Genomic DNA, 15,385 nt, shown 5'->3' with positions numbered 1-15,385 from the left:
GGCATCCTTGACAGTCATTCAAAAAAAATCAAAATTTCAAACATTTGGACTTTGACAATTTACAGATTGGCCCCTGGAAATTTTCAGTTGTATCTCTCATCTTGTAGATCACCAACTAATCAGGCTATTTGGATTATATTAGAAGTACTGTCAAGATGTGAAGCGGTGCTAAATTTTAAGTTTTTATAATATAAAATGCTACTGATACAAATGTCTGAAAGTTAAAAATTCTAATGATCTTGTGTTACTAGACATGATGGTTATTTTAATGAGAAAGCCCTTGAGTTCTAAAAGAGTTAAATGCTTTGTAAAATCTTACAGGTGCTTTTGAAAATACTGTGTGAAGTAAGCAAGTGCCTCTTTTTGGTTAATAAGTTTATAATTTTAAACATGGCTATTTGAAGTCTTGTCATCCATAGTTTTGTATATCAGATTTGCTGCTCATAAAACTAAAACATTGTTGGTTCTGTGTTTAGCTGTCCTTCTATAGGTTCTGATGGACTTTTTCCAGCCACTTCTATTGTATTCAGTATTTTGGGATGAAGCCAATACTACAGGTTCCAACTGGAAGAAAGTGTGGTTAATACAGGTTACTAACAGCAGAAAGTAATTCAAATCAATTGGTAATTTACAAAAAATAGTTAAGGATTTTAAGAAGCTATTACTGAAGCTGCTTTATTGTTCTATCTTGTATGTTATATGTGTATACATATTGTATATCTACAAGGGAAAAATTTATTAAGAGCTTTGTTTTAATCAGCTCATAGATAAAAGGTTGCTCATAAATTTAAACTGCTAAAGTTAATCAAAGGTACATTTTGATTCATGTGACCTGAATATCTGTATCAGATGCTTTAAATCTTTGATAGAAAGAAGCAAAAACATTTTATATGCTTGTGCTTGAATTTGCTGGTTAAACAAGCTACACCATGTTAGATATTTAAAAGATGTTTCCAAATACATATATTCTTAAAATTCATAGAAGGCATTGGACCTTCTGGTGAATGTTTTCCTAAGTTGTTATCTAATGGTTGAAATCACTTGCTAAGTTTTCATTTGATATTGCTATTGTCAACAAGCAATCTGGGACTTGCTCCCTCATTTCTCTATTCTCTTTAAGATGGGAAACTGACTATTCTGAAGGACTCTCCAAGATGCACAATTTGATTTTTAGATCTTATAAAAGGGATGGCTAACATTTTCTGTAGTAATAGCGTAGCCAAAAGAAGAGTTTAAGTATAATTTCACAGTTAGATTTACTTCGCCATGGGCACAGTAAATAGGCAGAACCTCCTTTTCTGATTAAAGAGAAAGAAAGTTTTAAAGTGAAGACATAGCTTTCCTCATGGGCATGTCTACCACAAAATAAACCACTACCAGAACATGCCTATGACTATAGACTTCTAGTTTAGGCCACTGAGATTGGAGATGGGACTTGAGCACCCCCTTGACTAACTTGCATCCTCTGGTCTGCTTTAACAAAAACCAGGAGGAAAAGGAAGCTAGGCCTATTATATATAGGCTGCTCCATACAGTGGTCTGCCCTCAAGGAGACCCAACAGGCCAGTCCACTGCAATGGCTTTCAATGTGGTAAGCCTGGGCCTCAGCAGAAGTCAGCTTATGAAGAGCCCTGGCAGCTCTGCCAGCCAAGAGTTGGATCACTGGAAGCAGAGCTAGCTTTCCTGGAGTCAAAGGACTTCAGGTCAGAGCCACAGATCTTGCTGGGTCTAAGCTGAAAAGCATTTCACTTGGCCCAGCTTCCAAGGTGACCACTGTTGTTGAGGGGATGGCCACGTAGGGTCTGCAACATTGCAGGCAGCACTGTAAATTTCTTGTTAAAGTTGCCACCTGCCTTTACCTGGCCAGCTCTCCTCCAAGGCCAGCTAGGTAATGGAAGTCAACAAGGTGCCTTACCCAAGAGGTTCATATCTCCCTTATGATGTACCCCACCCACCGGATTATTATCAGGCCCCTTCTGTCAGTTTCTATTTGCCTCTCAGAGAACTTTATTAGGTCCTCTAATAATGACGCTGTCCTTTGTATCTAGCCCATTGGGCCTCATTCCTTTATAATCATAGCCTCTACTCTAACCTCAGTGACTCTACTCCCAGCCTGTGTGTATCGATATCCCTCCCCCCAACACACTTAATGTTGTATGATTGTTTATACCTGCAAAAGTTGAGTGGCTTTTCTCCTGGTCTTGGTTTGAGATCAGCTTTAAACCACGTCCATCAAACTGTCCTCACAAGGGTCCAGAGACCCCCCTCATTTCCTCTCCTCTATGAAATCCTCTCATTACCTAGTTAATGCCTCTCTTAGGATCATTGGTTGCTATTCTCACACTGTCTTTTATACTACCTTGTCTGCTTTAGTGTTTACAGGGTTTGATAATGGAATGAACCAAAGCCTTCAGCAACCAGGTGGTCAACCAAAATGCTGCTACAGGGATATACTTGGCTCCCCACCCAGGGGACAGCAGCTTGAGACATTGCCTCTTGCCAGCAAAGAGTACCTCGTTGCCCCATGTCAGCAAGAAGTAGCTGTAAAGACAGACCATCGCCCCTTCTCCCCTCCTGGACTATTGGGCTGATGTAATCCTATACAACTCCTGCTTTATAAAAAAACAAAAGGGAGGAATATTAGGAAAATGGCACAATCTTACCTATGGCACGATCTACACCCTGACACCATCTTAGTCTGTAGCCCCCGCCGCCATTGCTGGAAGCTAGGTGGCCACATGGCCCAACCACCGATGTCAAGCTCCACCCCCATCCTAATGGAATTCGCTGCTCCTACTTCCCTGCCTGCCCCCTGGCAAAGTTTTAAAAGGAGCTATTCCTGAACATGTGCCTCTTCTCTCCTCACTAGCTCCTCTCTCTTTCTCTCTCTCTCTCTTTCTTTCTTTCCTTCTCTGTTACACTCTCCTTCTCTCTTTTTCCTTCCTTGCCCCTTCCCTCTGGCCTGCTGGGTTTTCCCCAATAAACCCTTTCCCTTAAAAAAAGCAAACAAACAAACAAAAAAATACTAAACTCTAAGCCTTACTTCCCTATCTGATTTCTTGCTGGTCTCCATTCTCCCCTACTCTCCTTTTAAACCAAACCTAAGAGGAGGATAGTGAACAAAGGAAACTGCAGTTTGTGTACAGTTGAGTTTTTTGGGCACAGAGCAGAATGGAGAACACAAGAGTGGGAAAGAGAAAATACTCTATCACTTGCAATCCCTTTATTTCATAGATGACTGAGACTGATGTTCTACAGAACACATTTTGGGGAAAGTATATCGTCTCTGCAAGACACCAATTTGAACATCAATTCACACACCAGTCACCTTCAGAAGAGCTATGGAAGCCAGGTGAGAGACCATTGTACTCATATTAGTATAAGTCATATTAGTTTAAGTCATATCTTCAATGAAGAAAGTAGGAGGAAAGAGTTGCCTGAATATCTCTCCCCTAACTGCAAGGAGGGCAGTAATGAGAGAGGCCTCCTGCTTTGTGGAAGGAGAGGGAACTGAATCCCAGTACCAGGCCTATTGCAATAAAAATTCAGATACAGGACGAGTCCTGTGGCTCCTTCCCTCAGGCCCACACCTGCAGGTGGAGCATATAGACACTCCATATTCAGGCAACTTCCACCACTCCTTTGATAACTACTGACAGAGTGGAGCTACACTCCAGCTGCTAGTGTAGGGCAGGATAGGAAGCTTAAGACCTTATTTTGGAGCTCAGAGTCCAGCTCCCTGCATTGAGACCCACACCTGGTAAGACCAAAGGCCTCTACCCCACACCAGTGTGTAAAACAGCCCTTAGACTTGCCCTGGCATCAGGCAGAGACCTGCCACTCTTATGGAATGGACTCATTGCAGTGTGTATCATCACTGTCCTGAAGTTAGCCTGACATGCACCCCTGAGATTTCATAGGGCCCAATGACTATGAGACCTGTTTTGTGAACCAGTGTAGCACTAGTCTGGACAGTCAAAGGGCTGCCTTATCTTCCTCTGTCATCTTTAGGCAGACAACAAGGAAACAAGACTGGGACTCCATGGGAATGGTAAAGCCCCAAACCAGGCAGATCCAAACAGCTCCCTTTTCCTAAGTCAGTAACTGTGGATGAAGTCTCTCTCTGGACTTAGCCAGTATCAAGCAGAGAACTGCACCCTGGTGAGATGTACTTTTTCATCACCAGCTTCATGTAGATCCCATACACACCACAAGGATTTCACAGGGCCTAATGATAGACCCAGGTGTGACCCACCTAGTGCCTGCCTGAGCAGCTGAGTGCCAGCTTCTATCACCCCTCCTCCAATCTCTGCAGACAACAAGAAACCATAGGACTACAGGGAGAGTCAAGGCCAGGCCTGTAAAAGCCAACATTGAACAGAAAATAACAGCCCCTGTCCCCAGGCTAACTGATGGCAGCAGAGTGTCTGGACCTGCTTCAGGGCCAAGTGGAGTTCGTGGCTCCAGCTGAACAATGTTCTCTCCCAGCCAGCATCACCAGTGACTGGTAGAAACAGCATCAGGAATTGAGTCCCCTCAGCAGCAGGCAGGCCATAGCAGAGTGGGCTTCACCAGGTTACATTGATCTCAGTGGGCTGTGGTGGACTCTGTGGTCTGGCATCATGGCACCAGTGGCCACAGGACTAGGCATATGGGCCTACCCAGCCCCAGAAGATGCTTGTAGGGACTGGTGACTTTTTAGGCACTTCTTCAGCTCATTTTGAACAATAAATAACTGTGAATGTCAGGGAAATCTGAGTTTGGAGTATTATTATAGGACTAAAATGGTGAAAAATCAATTGCAGATTTGTGACAAACCTCAATGAGGGCGCTATGCAGTGCTGAAATAGCAGAAGTGACCACGGGCTCAGGGAAAACAGACTGCTTAGAATTTCTGGAAGGATAGCTACAAATGAAACCAGATTTCTATAACTAATCCTTCAGTGCACAGATGATGTTGTATACCAACATATGTCAAGAATTTCCAGGGAACTATAACCTCACCCAATGAACAAAATAGCTTGCCAGAAACCAAGCATCTAGGAATTGAAGATGTCAGCTGCTCATATGAAGATTTCAAAACAACTGTTTGAAAAAACCTCAGTGAACTCCAAGAGACACAGAAATGATTTAATACTCTAACAGAAAGACTTGGAAAGATGGAAAGAATTTAAAATAAAACAATCTTTAAGCTGAATGGTACACTAAAGCCAAATTAAAAATCAGATACAAGGCATCAATTGCAGAATAGATCAAACAGAAGGAAGAATCAGTAAGGTCTAAGGCAGATTATTTGAAAATATATAATTGGAAAAGAAATTTTTTATAATCTTTTATGTTTAGTTTTAACAGACTCAATATAGTTCATAGATACAATTATAAAAAATATAATGATGTCCCTTTCCTTCCTCTTTACCTCCCCTTCTCTCCCTTCTACCCTCTCTCCCTCTCTTTCTTCCTTTTTATTTTTTTCTGTTTTTGAAATAACATTTTTAATTTACATTGCAGTCAAGGGCTTAATGTTTCATCAGATAAGTTTAACAAGTAAAAAGAAAAAAGACCCCTAATTGAGTGGGAATGTAGGCAAGGGCTAGACACATTAATCCATGGAAAGATGACCATTTCACCTTTATTTAGTCAATTTAAAGTGATCACTGATCATTAAAGCTACAGTAGTTTACTCTTCTTAACCACTTGCTTGACAAAGTTATAAAACAAAGATTAACCAACCTATATTTGTGGCAATACTGATAGACACAGACATTTCTTTCTTTTTTTAAATTTTAGCACCCACATATAAGAGAACATGTGCTATTTGTCTTTGTGTGTCCAGCTTTTTTAACTCAACATAAGGTCCTCTAGTTGCATCCATTTTGATGCAAATGGTAGAACTTCATTTTTTTTGTAGATGAGTAATATTCTGTGGTGTATATATATATATATATATATATCTCACATTTTCTTTATCCATTTATCTGAATGGACACCTTGGTTGACTGCATATTTTGGCTATTGTGAACAGCGCTGCTATAAACATGGTGGTACAGGTTTCTCTTTGGTACAGCGTGTTTATGGCTTTTGGCCATATACCCAGTAGTGGAATTGGTGGATCATACAGTCTATTTTTAGTTTATTAAGAAATTTCCATACTGTTCCACAGTGGCTGCACTACTTTACCTTCCCACCAACAGTGTATAAGCGTTCCCCTTTCTCCACATCTTTGCCAGCATTTGTTAGTCTCTTTCTTTTAGATCTTAGTCATCTGACAGGAGTGAGGGGATATCTCATTATGGTTTTGATCTGCAGAATTTGCATTTCCTTAATGGCTAGTGATGTTGAGTATTTTTTCATATATTTGTTGGCCATTTATGTTTTTTCCTTTTTAGAACTGTCTGCTGAGGGCCTTTGCCCATTTCTTAACTGGATTGGTTGTGTTTTTGTTGTTGAGTTTTTTGAATTGCTGATATAGTTGGATAAGTAAATATTTGTTGGATAAGTAGCTTGCAAATAAATTGTTTTTCCCATTTTGGTGGATGCCTTTTTTGATGTGCAGAGTTTCTGAGTTTGACATAGTCCCAATTTGTTTAGTTTTCCTTTTGTTTCCTGTGCTTTGGGGATCTTGTGCAAGAAGTCGTTCCCTATGCCAATGTCTTGAAGTGCTTCCCCTACATTTTCTTCCAGCAAGTTCATAGTCTCAGGTCTTAAGTTTAGGACTTTGATCCGTCTTGAGTTGATTTTTGTATATATTGAAAGGTGTGGATCTAATTGCATTCTTGCACATATATAAATCCAATTTTGCCCACACCATTTGTTGAAGAGATTATGCTTTCTTCAGTGTATTTCTCTGAGCATTTTTGTCAAAAATGCGTTGGCTGTATGTACATGGATTAATTCCTGGGCTCTCTATTCTGTTCCATTAATCTCTGAGTCAGTTTTTATGCCAGCACCATGCTGTTTTAATTACTATAGCTTTATAGTCTGCTTTGAAGTCAGGTGCTGTGATGCCTCCAGCTTGATTGTTTTTTGGCTGAGGATCACATTTCCTATCTTGGGTCTTTCATGATTCCATGTGAAGGTTGAGATTTTTTTTTTTTCTAATTCTATAAAGAATGTCGTTGGTAAGGCCAGTGCTGTGGCATAGAAGTTAAACCTCAGCCTGCAGTGCCAGCATCCCATATGGGCTATCAATTAGAGTCCCAGCTACTCCACTTTCAAACCAACTCCCTGCTAATGCACCTGGGAAAGCAGTGGAAGATGTCCCAAGTCCTTAGGCCCCTGCACACACATGGGAGACTCAGAAGAAGATCCTGGGTCCTGGCTTTGGCCTGGCCCAGCTCTGGCCATTGTGCCATTGTGGCCATTTGAGGAGAAAATCAGTAGATGGAAGACTCTCTCTGTCTCTTCCCCTGTCCCTCTCCCTCTCCCTGTTCCTCTATCTGTATCTTTGCTTTTCAAATAATAAGTACATCTTTAAAAAAATGTCATTGGTATTTTGATAGAGATTGCATTGAACATGTAGTTTTTTTTAAAGATTTATCTATTTATGTGAAAAACAGATTTACTGAGAGAGAGGTCTCCCATCCACTGGTTCACTCTCCAGATGGCTGCAATGGCCAGAGCTGTGCTGATCTGAAGCCAGGAGCCAGGAGCCATGGGAGACTTCTTCGAGTCTTCCATGCATGTGCAGGAGCCCAAGCACTTGGGCCATCTTCTACTGCTTTCCCAAGCCATAGCAGAGAGGTGGATTGGAAGTGGAGCAGCTGGGACTTGAACCAGCACCCTCAGGAGATGCCCGACTGCAGGCAGTAGTTTTACACACTATGCCATAGCACTGGCCCCACCTGTAGATTGCTTTAGGTAGTATAGACATTTTTATTATTGATCCTCCAACCCGTGCACAGGGAATACCTTGCCAATTTTTTGTGTCCTTGATTTATTTCATCAATATTTATAAATTTAATTGTTGAGATTTTTCAGTTCATTGATTAAATTTATTCCTGGGTGTTTGATTTGTGTGTCAGGGGGTACTGTGAATGGGATTTCTTACCTGATTTCTCTTTAAATTAGCATATAAAAATGCTAATTTTTTTGTATATTTATTTTGTAAACTGCAACTTTACTGAACTGGTTTATCAGTCCTAATAGCTTTTTGGTGGAGTGTTCAGAATTTTCCATGTGCAATATCATGTCATCTGCAAACATGAATATTTTGACTTCTTTTTTTCCCCAGTTTTTGATGGCCTTTATTATTTTGTCTTCCCTAATTGCTCTTGCTAAAATTTCCAGTATTGAGTTAAGACTGGTAAAAGTGGACATCCTTGTCTTGTTCCAGATCTGATGGGAAAATGTTTTCAGCTTTTCCTCATTTAGTATGATATTGGCTGTTAGTTTGTCATATACAGCCTATATAGTTCAAGGTATGTTTCTTCTATACCTAATTTATAGAGGGTTTTTATCATTTTATCAAATGCTTTTTCTGCATCTATTGAGATGACCATATGGTTTTTGTTCTTCTTTCTGTTGATGTGATTTATTATGTTTATTGATTTGCAAATGTCAAACCACCCTTGCATCTCTGGGATAAATGCCACTTGATCATGATGCATGAAGTTTTTTGTGTGGTTTTGGATTTGTTTGCTAATATTTTGTTGAGAATCTACATATGTGTTCATTAAGGATATAGATCTGTAAGATTTCATGTTGTGTCCTTGTTTGGTTTTGGTATCAAAGTGATGCTGGCCTCATAAAAAGGGTTTGGCAGTATCCCATCCTGTTTTATCTTTTGAAATAGTTTGAAAATCATTGAGATTAGTTCCTCTTTAAATGTTTTGTAAAATTCAGTAGTAAGTTATCAGGCCCTGAACTTTCCCTGATGGAAGACTTTGATTACTACTTCAATCTCATTGCTTATTAAGGGTCTATTTAGATTAGATATATCTTCTTGATTTAAAATGGTAAGTCTTATGTATAAGGAATTTATCCATTTCTTCTAGGCTTTCCAGTTTATTAGTGTGTAGTTTTTTTGTATTAACTTCTTTTAAAAAAAAAAAAAAGATTTATTTATTTATTTGGAAGTCAGAGTTACACAGAGAGAAGAGAGGCAGAGAGAGAGGTCATCCATCTGATGGTTCACTCCCCAATTGGCTGCAACAGCCAGAGCTGCGCCGATCTGAAGCCAGGAGTGAGGAACTTCTTCTGGGTCTCCCACACATATGCAGGGGCCCAAGGACCTGGGCCATCTTCCACTGCTTTCCCAAGCCATACAGAGAGCTGGATCAGAAGTGGAGCAGCCAGGACTCAAACTGGTGCCCATGTGGGATGCCAGCACTTCAGGCCAGGGCTTAACCTGCTGCATCACAGTGCCGGCCCCTATGTTAATTTCTTATTATCCTTTGTATATCGATGGTGTAAGTGGAATGTCTGCTTTTTCATCTTTAATTTTATTTATTTGAGTTTTCTTCTTTTTTTCTTTATTAGTCTAGTTACAGTTTTATCTATTTTGTTTATCTTCCAAAAAATCAATTTTTTGTCTTATTGATCTTTTAATTGTTTTTTAATTTTAATTTCATTTATTTCTGCCGTGATCCTTATTATTTCACCTCTTGCTGAGTCCAGGGTGCACATTAGCAGGAATCTAGAGTTAGGAGCCAAACAGGGCTGCAAGCCCAGACATTCCTATGTATAATTTAGACATCCCAACCAGTGATTTAACTTCTAGTCCTAACATTTGTCCCACAATTCAGTTTTAGAATTAGAATTTAGGATTAGAGTCAGTAAATCATGAATTAATTCTATAGATGTTCACTGCATGAGCATTATATCCCATTAATTGGGTGCTGAACATATCTTTTCTGTTGTGACAGACACCTCACATACTGCTGGTTTAACAATGCATGCATCAATACTTGCATATATGTTTAATTTGGTTGAAGAAGGCAAAATAAGTACACCATTAAATCCTGGGAACCCAGTGAACAACCAGATGTTTATTCAGGAATATGTGGCTAATCTCCTTAAATCTGCATTCCCTCATTTACAAGATGCTCAAGTGAAGCTCTTTGTGACAGGACTTTTCAGCTTAAATCAGGATATTCCTGCTTTCAAGGAACATCTAAGGGATTTCTTAGTGCAGATAAAGGAATTTGCAGGTGAGGACACGTCTGATCTGTTTTTGGAAGAAAGAGAAACAGCTCTTCGACAGGCTCAGGAAGAGAAACATAAACTTCAAATGTCTGTCCCTGGCATCCTTAATCCACATGAAATTCCGGAAGAAATGTGTGATTAAAATCCAAAATTATGCTGGGTTTATTTTTTTTTTTTCTCTGCAACTCTTGTTGGCAGTATAAAACAGCATCTGGATATTTGTCGACCAAAATGATGCCAATTTGTAAATTAAAATGTCACCTAGTGGCCCTTTTTCTTATGTGTTTTTTGTATAAGAAATTTTCTGTGAAATATCCTTCCATTGTTTAAGCTTTTGTTTTGGTCATCTTTATTTAGTTTGCATGAAGTTGAAAATTAAGGCATTTTTAAAATTTTACTTCATGCCCATTTTGTGGCTGGTCTGGGGGGAGGAGGCAAATTCAGTTTGAGCATATACTTGTAAATTCTGATGCAAAAATTATACAATTTTTCCTGTAAACAATACCGATTTTTAATTAGGGAGCATTTTCTTTCTAGCCTGTATTTCAGCCTAGAAGAAAAGTGAGTAAAACAAATTGCGTTGTTAAAAGGATTATAGTGCTGCATTGTCTAAAGTTAGCACCTCTTGGACTGAATCGTTTCTCTAGACTATGTGTATTACAAGTCTGTATGACAAGTTTGCAGCAAGATCATGTGCATATCATCCCATTGTAAAGCGACTTCAAAAAATATGGGAACACAGTTAGTTATTTTTACACAGTTCTTTTTGTTTTTGTGTGTGTGTGCTGTCGCTTGTCGACAACAGCTTTTTGTTTTCCTCAATGAGGAGTGTTGCTCATTTGTGAGCCTTCATTAACTCGAAGTGAAATGGTTAAAAATATTTATCCTGTTAGAATAGCCTGCATCTTTTTAACAACTCATTAAAAAACAAACAAAACAAAACTCTGGCTTTTGAGATGACTTATACTAATTTACATTGTTTACCAGGCTGTAGTGCTTTAAGAACACTACTTAAAAGCAAAATAAACTTGGTTTACATTAAAAAAAAAAATAAAAATAAAAAAAAAAAAATTGGGTGCTGAAGACAAAGTGGTAACAATAAACTTGGTCCTTTGTATTCCTGGAATTTAGAATAGCAGATCAAAATTAAAACTTGAACTGCTGGGTATAGTACAATAAAAGTATATCTAAACCAAAATGACCCCTACTTAAAGGTTCTGGATTACAAAAGAAACATAAAATGCCACTACTACAAAAGCATAAGTATTTATTTATTTTTTTTTTTTCTGTAACTCTTTTTTTTATTATTTTTTTCAATTTTTCCTTCCTTTTTTTTAAGCACGAGTCTGTGCTTTGCGAACAGAATCAAGACATTAACAAAGATCAGCTTCTCTGAAGAAAAGCATTTCTATAGAACAAAGACAGCTACATGTTTCGCTGCCATTACACAAAAGCATAAGTATTTAAATAATTTTCATGAGATGTTATTCTCTGAATACTAGACATCAATTAAATGATAGCTATAGTTATACCTGATAAATATGCTGTGCATGAAAAAAATACAGCGGATTTAATAGTCTCATTGATGCATCTGAATATTTGAACTCATTGCAAAAGTGTGGTTCAAATGGCAACAACTTGACAGGATGAACTTCCAAGTACAAACTTTGGCATTGAATTGCTGGGTTGCTACACATACAAATCAGATTGTTCCTTCTGGAAGATCTAGAATTTACCAGCAACTTCTACTTGGAAAAATCATTTCAGTCATTAATTCTGATAAGGAACTGCTATTATGATTTAGATTTAACAATCCTGACAGCACATTAAGTGAAGGTTGCTTCTCTAGCTTAATTTTTTTCTGGGAAAGCAGTGGAGGATGGCCCAAGTTCTTGGGCCCCTGTACCCATGTGGGAGACCTAGAAGAAGTTCCTGGCTCCAGGCTTCAGCCTGGCCCAGTTTGACTATTGAAACCATTTAAGGAGTGAACAAGAGGATGGAAGATTTATCTCTCTGTGTTTCTCCTTCTCTTTCTATAATTCTGCCTTTCAAATAAATGAAATAAATTAAAAAAAAAATGTCTTCTTGGCAGGCGCTGTGGTATAGCAGATGAAGCTGCTGCCTGTGGTGCTGGTATCCCATATGGGCTACGGTTCGAGTCCTGGCTGCTCCACCTCCAATCCGGCCCTCTACTAGGGCCTCGGAAAGCAATAGAGGAGGGCCCAAATCCTTGGGCCCCTGCACCCACGTGGGAGACCCAAAGGAAACTCCTGGTTCCTGGCTTTGGATCTATGCAGCTCCAGGCATTGTGGCCAACTGGGGACTGAACCAGCGGATGGAAGACCCCCAACCCTCTCTCTGCCTCTCCTCTCCACGTGTAACTCTGACTTTCAAATAAATAAATCTTTAAAAAAAAAGGTCTTCTCAAGGTGATCTTATAATTCTATTGAAACATAAACATTTATTCCAAAACCCAATAGAAAATAATTTATTTTCTATCCCTCCAACAAATTATTACTTCTTTTTATAATTTTGAAAGATGTGACTCCTTTCTCTGAAACGCAATCTATTTCAATTTTTGAAAGTTAATGACACCCTGAGAGTTTTTAAGACATGCTGAGACCGGAATAGTAAAAAATGGTTATTCTACTCTATTCACACTAAGATAATGACTCTCAAACTTTAGCCCAGGTCAGAATCTCTAGTAGGCCTTGTTAAAACGTAAGATTGCTAGGCTCCACCCTCAGAATTTCTGATTTAGTAGGTCTAAGGTGGTGCTTGAAAATTTACATTTCTAACAAGTTCTAAGTTGCAGCTGCTAGTCCTAGGAAAGCCCTTTCAGCACTACTGCTTTAGAAAAATGGGTTTGAATGCTAAATGAAATGAGAATGTTGGCCTTGGATCTATTATGTGCAACCTGAAACCATAGTCTCTGTGGTGACTCAGAGGACTTTCCAACCACCAAGGCATTAAGAAATCATTTGGAGAGGATGATGCCAACATCCTTGATAGGCCGTATGGTGGGTGTCTGTCTTCTGTATTCAAGAAATAATAATAGTGCAGGAAACCACAACGGAATTGAATTGCCCAACTCCAGGGCAATGAGATCTTAGAGTGTTAGAGGTCAGGGGACAGTGTCAAAAGATAAGATAGCTGAAATTACTACAATAGTCACAGAGAAGGAATGATGACCCCAGAAGATTTTGCGTCAGGGATCTGTGGTGATAGCTAGCTCATCATGGAGTCCTTAGAAATAAAATAGGTAGATGGCATACTAAAATGCTTTTTGACATACCCCAAGGCACCTCAGAAAGTTCATGAAAAATATATGTTTGTCTGGATGCAAAAATTTTGAAATTATGTAGATGAGTGGTCTTTAAAAAGCACATGTAAAATGGATATCATGAAGAATGTGCATAGACTTGAAATTTTTTTGCAATAAAATAATCCTCTTTTTATTTATTTATTTCCCCAGCTTTTTGTTTATTTTTTATTTGAGAGAGAGCTTCCATGCACTGGTTTGACTCTCCAAATGTCTGCATGGCCCAAGGCTGGACAGAGTAGAGCCAGGAGCCAGGAGCCATGAATACAATCTAGGTCTTCCAACACTTATTTGAGCCATCACTGTTGCTTCCCAGGACCAGCATTGTTTGGAAGCTGGAATTAGGATGAGAGCCAGGAACTGAATCTATGAACTCTGCTGACAGATATGCGTACCTTCACTGTGAGGCCAGACACCTGCCCAGCTCTGTCTTGCATATTTCCTAATTGACAGTCACAGGTACTTTGTCAGATTAAGGTTTTTTGGTTTGTTGGCTTTGGTACGATTATGTTCTAGGAGGTACACAGTGCCTGCATAGCTCTCTCTTTCTAAAATTAACAGCAATGGATGATAGTTTCCTATATATAATATTTTATTAGGCATTGAAAAAATATTCTAATTGTATCATGCCTTAATAGCAGGATTATTTTTTTAAAGAAAAACTCTCCTCATTATCTATATATATATACAAGAAAAGCAGCATAAATATACAATTTTGGGGCCGATGCTGTGGTGCAGCAGGTTAAGGCCCCAGCCTGCAGTGTCAGCATCCCATATGGGTGCTGGTTCGAGTCCCAGCTGCTGCTCTTCTGATCCAGCTCTCTGCTATAGTCTGGGAAAGCAGTAGAGGATAGCCCAACTCCTGGGCCCCTGCACCCATTTGAGAGACCCAGAAGAAACTCCTGACTGTTGGCTTTGGATCAGCTCAGCTCTGGCTGATGCATCATTTGGGGAGTGAATGAGCAGAATGGAAGACCTCTCTCTCTCTCTGTAACTCTTTCAAATAAATAAGGTAAATCTTTAAATATATATATATATACAATTCTTTCCAGATTTCAAAAGGAAATCTATGAAATGAAAACTATGCCCTGAAGATAATCAATAGACTGTTTTTTAAAAAGTGTCATTATGAACTTATGAATTTAAGTGTTTGTTGCATTTTAATTTATTGCAGTGGATTAACTTTGAACAGTGGCTATGCCTTCAAGTTGGCACCAGCATTTTTTTTTAAACATTTAATTGATTAATTAGAAAGGAGTTGTGATAGAGACAGAGATCTTCCTTCATCAAATGGTTTTAATAGCCAAGTCTGGGCTAGGCCAAAGTCAGAAGCCAGGAACTCTATCCAGGTCTCCCACATGGGTGACAAGAGCCCAAGTACTTAGGCCATCCTCTGCTGCCTTTCCAGGCACATTAGCAGTAAGGCAGACCAGAAACAATGAGCCAGGATTAGCATCGGCACTCCAATAAGTAATGCATGCCACAGTACCAGCCCCAGCACAGTGTGTTTTTAATATGACCCCAGTAGAATCAACAATTTCTTTGCTTTCTGTTATGAAAAGCTGTTTTACAAGAGTGTCAAATTGTTAAGTCAACAACAGGAGTCACTGTGTACTTACTTCTCATGTGGGATCTGTCCTTAATGTGTGTCCAATGTGAAGTAATGCTATAACTAGTACTGAAACAGTATTTTACACTTAGTGTTTCTGTATGGGTGCAAACTGATGAAATCTTTACTTAATATATACTAAATCAATCTTCTATATATAAAGATAATTGAAAATGAATCTTGATGTGAATGGAATGGGAGAGGGAGTGGGAGATGGGAGGGGAATTATGGGGGGAGGAAAGCCATTGTAATCCATAAACTGTACTTTGGAAATTTATATTTACTAAATAAAAAAAAAAAGAAAAAGAAAA

General features: G+C 39.0%; 1 protein-coding gene across 7 annotated transcripts in view; it reads left to right on the top strand.

Moving 5' to 3' along the window:
- Positions 1–15,385, top strand: part of PTP4A1 (protein tyrosine phosphatase 4A1) — a 24,803-nt gene extending 9,418 nt beyond the window's left edge. The window contains exons 6-8 of one of the 7 annotated variants that reach the window (XR_011388982.1): positions 477–623; positions 3,235–3,352; positions 12,236–15,385. The gene's annotated coding sequence lies outside the window, so the exon portion shown is untranslated. Of the gene's footprint in view, positions 1–476; positions 11,215–12,235 lie in introns of those variants that run through there. The other 6 variants (XR_011388979.1, XR_011388980.1, XR_011388984.1 and 3 more) reach the window with 6 other exon arrangements.

This window comes from Oryctolagus cuniculus, chromosome 5 (genome assembly GCF_964237555.1).
Source record: "Oryctolagus cuniculus chromosome 5, mOryCun1.1, whole genome shotgun sequence".
Taxonomy (NCBI): Eukaryota; Metazoa; Chordata; class Mammalia; order Lagomorpha; family Leporidae; genus Oryctolagus; species Oryctolagus cuniculus.
Note: the sequence above shows the minus strand (reverse complement) of the source record. Positions and strands in the feature narration are given on the sequence as shown.